The sequence below is a fragment of the Hyaena hyaena genome, unplaced genomic scaffold (genome assembly GCF_003009895.1).
Source record: "Hyaena hyaena isolate Hyena2069 unplaced genomic scaffold, ASM300989v1 scaffold_14, whole genome shotgun sequence".
Taxonomy (NCBI): domain Eukaryota; kingdom Metazoa; phylum Chordata; class Mammalia; order Carnivora; family Hyaenidae; genus Hyaena; species Hyaena hyaena.
In genome coordinates, this window is record NW_024080646.1 from 2,730,693 (window position 1) to 2,736,702 (window position 6,010).

A 6,010-nucleotide genomic window follows, 5' to 3' on the forward strand; every position below is an offset into this window, starting at 1 on the left:
CATGTTTTATCCATGTTGCAGCAGGTGTTAGAACTGCCTTCCTTTCTAAGGATGAATAATATGCCATTGAATGTATATAACACATTTTGTGTATCTATTTATCTGTTGATGGACACTTGGGTTGCTTTTACCTTTTGGCTTTTGTAACTAATGCTGCTATGATCATAGATGTAACAAGGATTTCTTCAAGACCTTGCTTTTAGTTCCTTGAGGTATATACCCAGAATTGTAATTGAGGCATCAATATGGTAATTGTTTTAATTATTTGAGGAATCACTATATTGTTTTCCCTAGTGGCTGTACCATCTTACATTCCTACCAGCACTGCACAAGGGTTCCAATATCCCCACACCTTTGCCAACACTTGTTATTTTGTGGGTTTCTTTTCATAGCAGCCATCTTGATGGGTATGATGAGATTTCTCATTATGGTTTTGATTTGCATTTCCCTAATGGTTAATGATGTTGAGCATCTGTTCATGTGCCATTTGTATATTTTCTTTGGATAAATATCTGTTCAAGTACTTGCTCCCTGTAATAAAAAAAAGATTAACAAAAGAAAAACAAGCAGAAGTTTATTAACATGTATGCCTCATGTATTCATGGGAGATACCCAGGAAAAATAAGTAAAACTCCTGAGATGATCCAAGCCACTATCTTAAATACCATTTTCAGCTAAAGACAAAAAAAAAAAAAAAAAAAAAAGATGTTGCCGGGTGAGGGGAGAGGAGGTAATTTACGGGAAGGTGGGAGGAGGAAATGATTGGTAAGCAAAGGTTGCCCTTTGCAAGGCAGACAGGCAGATAAGACTCAGGTGAAAAAGGTGTATATAGTAATAGCTCTCTTCCTGGTACAGGCCCCCTTTCTAATGTAAATTTCCTTTATAAATGTAGATTTCCATTACAAAATGGTAACTTTTACTCAGTTTTCACAATTTATGCTATGTCTGCAGTTTCTTGAAATAATTAGCTCAAACAAATCCTTATGCCAAAGAGGCATATTTGGGGGGCATATTCTGCTACCCTTCAGCGCCAATATCTTACTGATTTCAGATCAATCTGATTTCACTGCTTTTACAAGAAACATCTATTAAGTTCCCCCTTTGTGTGAAACTTTAGTGGCACTTAATACATGATCTCATTTCATTCAACCTTCCAAAAGTCCTATGAGGAAGGATTATTAGCCCCAATTTACAGATGAGAAAAATAAACCTCAAAGAAGTTAAGTAATTTGTCCAAGAGGGCTTCCATGTCCAAGGCATGGAACCAAAATTTAAATCCAACTCTGACCTGCATATCTAATTCTCCTTGATTACAAACACATAGGTGTGCTTTCTCTCTTGCCTGTCAAATGACAATACAATTTGGTAATGAGTTTGATGTTCTTTATTCAAAGGAGAACCACCTGCAGATTTGGGGAGTACAGTGCCTCACAACCAGTAGAGTATTCTTCCTGAGAGATTTTGGACAAGAGAGTTTTATAGAACCTTAGGAGAGGTAAGGCAGAAACAGGGCATGATTGGTTAGGAGTCAGATTCCTTATAAGGCTAGTGGCTCCTACTTTTTAGAGTAGGGAAAGCTAGCTAAAGCTGTGTTGGAGGATTACGATTGACAGAAGTTGGGTTTTCTTGAGAGGCATTTCCCATAAGTGCTGGCAGACCTATGTTTAGATTTATGACCTGGGTCGTGCTACTGGGGCAGCCCCCATTTGGTGGGTCCTGATCTAGGAATAACTTTATCATGACCCTAAACAGTATATAACTCAAAACTGGGGCTAAATGAAAAAACAAAAAACAAAACAAAAAAACTCTTCCCTACATTCAGAAACCAAAATCCTATCTGTAAGCATTATAATTTTTGACTTGCCTTTATTTCTTTTTTTACCTGGTCTACACCAGGGGGTTGGCAAAGCATCGCCCACAGACTATAGTTTGGTCCCTGAGCTAAGAATGATTTTTACATGTTGTGATATTACAGTTTATAATTACGAGTATATATTTGGTCTTTATCCCTATTTCTGGCCCAGAAGTCCTAAAACTCTAGGAATTTCCTAAGTGATAAAAACATCTTTGTTATAGCATTTGGTCTTTTGTCCTTGGTTCTTGAAATAGCTCCAGAGCCAAAAAGGTAAAAGAAGTGTCTGGTTATTCTTAACAAGACCCTTTCAACGACACCTGAGTTTAAGTGATGAGGGGACTTTTGGAAAGTCCTGGAGGTCGGGGCGGGGAGAGGGATAGAGGTCACTGGTCTCCCAGGAAACTAGATGTGTGATTAAAATGGTGTAATTTTTGGTGTCCCACCTCTGACTCCTGGGGCGAGGTGAGGTGATGGCTAGAGGCTGAATCAATTGCCAGGGACCAATGATATAATTAATCGTGTCTATGAAATGGGGCCTCCTATGAGCTCAAAAGACAGCTTGGAGAGCTTCCAGGGTGAACGGGGACATACAAGAAGGGTGGGATGCCCCAGAGAGGGCACAGAAGCCCTGGGTCCCTTCTTCCCTACTTTGCCTAAGCATCTCTCCCATCAGGGTGTTTCTGAGCTCTATCTTAAAAAAAATTTTTTTTTAATATTTACTTATTTTTGAGAGAGAAAAACAGAGTGCAAGCAGGGAAGGGGCAGAGAGACAGGGAGACACAGAATTTGAAGCAGGGTCCAGGTTCTGAGCTGTCAGCACAGAGCTCGACGCAGGGCTCAGAACCATGAACAGTGAGATCATGACCCAAGCTGAAGTCAGCAGCTTAACTGACTGATCCACCCAGGTAGCCCTGTATCTTTTTTTAATAAACCAGTAATCTAGTAAATAAAATGTCTTCCTGAATTCCGTGAGCCACTCTAACAAATTAATCCAACCACAAGAGAGGATCTTGGGAATCTCTGAGTTATAAAAGCACAAGGGACAGCCTGGACTTGGCATATGAAGTTGGTTGGGTGGGGGGTGGAGGGCAGTCTTCTGAGACTGAACCCTTAACCTGTGGGATCTGAGGCTATTTCTAGGCAGACAGTGTCAGAACTGAAACTGAATTGTAGGACACCAAACTGGTGTTGCTGGGTTACTTGATGTGTGGAAAACCTACACATCTAGTGTCAGAAGTGAAGTATTCTAGGAATAGTTTTTGAGAGTAAAGGAGACACACAGAAGAGTGTTTCCTTTACACATGTTTACACAGTTGAAAAAAATCAAGAGAAAAATATTCCACAATGCGTGAAAATTACATAAAACTCAAATTTCAATATCCATCGATAGTTTTATTGGTGTGGGTGTTATCTGCTTTCACACTATGATAACATGGAGTAGCTATTCAGACTTGGCTCGCAAAACATATATAGTATTTGGTTATTTACCAAAAAAGTTTGTCAACCCTTGATCTATACTTGACTAGATTCAGTGTTGTCTATTGCGAGTCCCTAACTAGTCTTTTACTATCTGCCCCTGGCCTGATTAGCTCTTTATAAACTTTACAAAACTGAATGCAGAGAAATTAGACAACTTGCTGAAGCCTGCAAGGCTAGCAAAAAGCATACATAAGATTCAAACTTGACAGGCTCCAGAGAGCCATCTCAACGCTGCTATACCACATTGCCTCCTTAAGGGAGCATAAACTTTGTAACTTCAATGTCAAGGTAAAATTCTCGGTAATGTTAAAATCCTCAGCAATAGCTTACTGTAAATAAGAGGGCAGTTCTCCCATAGTGAGGAAAAGATAATACTTATTTAATGGCTTTATTAGATGCTTATCACTGTGGAAGGCATCTCATTTAATATCCATAATATCCCAGACAGGGAAGAATCATAATCTACATGTTTGCAAAGTAGGAATCTAAGAGCAAACCAGATTAAGCTCTCTGATAAATTCACAGAGAATATACCAGTGGGGCAGTGATGAAGTACTGAAATTTACAGACAAGATGCTCAGATATGCGAAACTGTAAACTGACTTCTCTGTATCCAAACCACCTTTGTAAGAAGCCCCAATATTTCCACTGCTGGAAGGAGGGAAATGTGTCATTTAAGATTACTCAGTCATTTCAGATATAAATTATAGTAACCAAAGGTGTTCAATTTCATTAGTCATCAGGGGAATACAAATTAAGACCACAAACTGAAGGCACTATGCACCCCACAACATAATTAAATTGAAAGTCAGGTAATACCGAATGTGGATGTGCAGCAACTAGAACTTTGTTCACTACTGGTAGGAGTGTAAGTTGGTTTACCTGCTTTGGAAAACTGCTTGGGAATGTGAGGGATGTGTGCTGGAGCTCACAAAGAAGTGATTGCTGCATTTTCAGGAAGTGTGCCAGCAGCTGGATGTCACGTTGGTAGCTTGGAATTGGACAGTGCGGGAGTAGATACACCACAGAACTGGCAAACATTATTAATGAGCAACTTCCTCAGAGACAGTCAGAAAATTTACCAGCACACCTTGGGGCTGTGTATCTAAAGGTCTACGTATGCAGATCCTAACTCAGCAAATCCACTTCTAGGTATATATGCTTTAGAAATGTGTACGTGTGTTGACTAAAAACCATGTACAAGAATATTCGTAACAGCACTAATTAGAAGAACCTCAGACTGGAGACCCAAATATTCATAAAGAGAATTGATCAACTGCCATGTTCACTAAATGGAACATTATGCAGTGGTAAGAATAAAATAACTGCTACATAAAAGAATCAGATGAATCTCAAAAAGATGTTGGAACAAAAGGAGTCCAAGCAAGGGTACATACTGTATGATTCCACTTTATGTCAGAGTCAAAACAGAGCAAGTTAACTTCTGATGTCAGAAGTCAGGGAGGTGGTGAGGTGGCAGAGGGGCAGAGCAGCTAATGTGGGATGAGACGCACGGGGATTCTGCGGTGCTGGCAGTGTCCTTTCTTTGAACCGAAGTGCTATGACTCCATTTTAGGAAAACTTATCATTAAGAAGTTTAATTTAAAAAATCAGTCACTTCCAGGGGCTCCTGGGTGGCTCAGTCGGTTGGGTAGCCGACTTTGGCTCAGGTCATGATCTCACGGTTCATGGGTTTGAGCCCCGCGTCAGGCTCTGTGCTGACAGCTAGCTCGGAGCCTGGAGCCTATTTCAGATTCTGTGTCTCCCTCTCTCTGCCCCTGCCTTGCTCATGCTGTCTCTCTTTCTCAGAAATAAATAAAAAACGTTAAAAAAATTTTTTTTAAATAAATAAAAAAAAATCAGTCACTTCCATAACTGGATATCCATATGGAAATGAACTGCAAATAAAATCTCTTACCTTATTCAAAAATTAACTAAAAATGGATAATAGAGCTAAATGAAAAACAAAAAAAACAAGCAAACACCTCTAAAACTTTCAAAAGAGAACAGAAGAAAATCTTCATGACCTGGAGTTAGGCAAAGTCTTTAGACATAACACCCAAAACTTGGTTACAAAAAAAAAGTCAATTACATCTCAATAAAATTACTTTTAACCTGAAAAACACTGTCAAGAGAATGAAAAGACAAGCAATCTAATGGGAGATTATTTGCAAATTACATACCTGACAAAGAACTTGCATCCAGAATGTATTTCTTGGTTTTGATAAGTATACTATAGTTATATAAGGTGTTATTAGTAGGGAGAGGAGAGTATTTTTACAACTTTTAGTGAATCCATAATTATTTCAAAACAAAAATGATCAGTTTTTAAAAAGATATTGGTAGTTTTTTCTACCAGAATCCCTACTGTCTTGTATCTTTGGTATCCTAAGAATCTTCTAACACAATGCTAATAGTGGTATACATAACCAATAAATCTTCCCTAGAGAGTAATTTGGCTAAACCAATCAAGCTATTAGAATGTGTAAATGTTTGATCAAGAAATTCTATTTCTAGGAATTTTTCTTGATAATCAGAGATAAATACCAAAAAATCTGCACACAATGATTTAGTTTTTCATAAATATTTAAGTGAAAAATTTGAATGAACTTAAAAATTGGAAAGATACAGGGACTAGTTAGTACCTTATGATATGCCCAGGAGATAGAATACAAT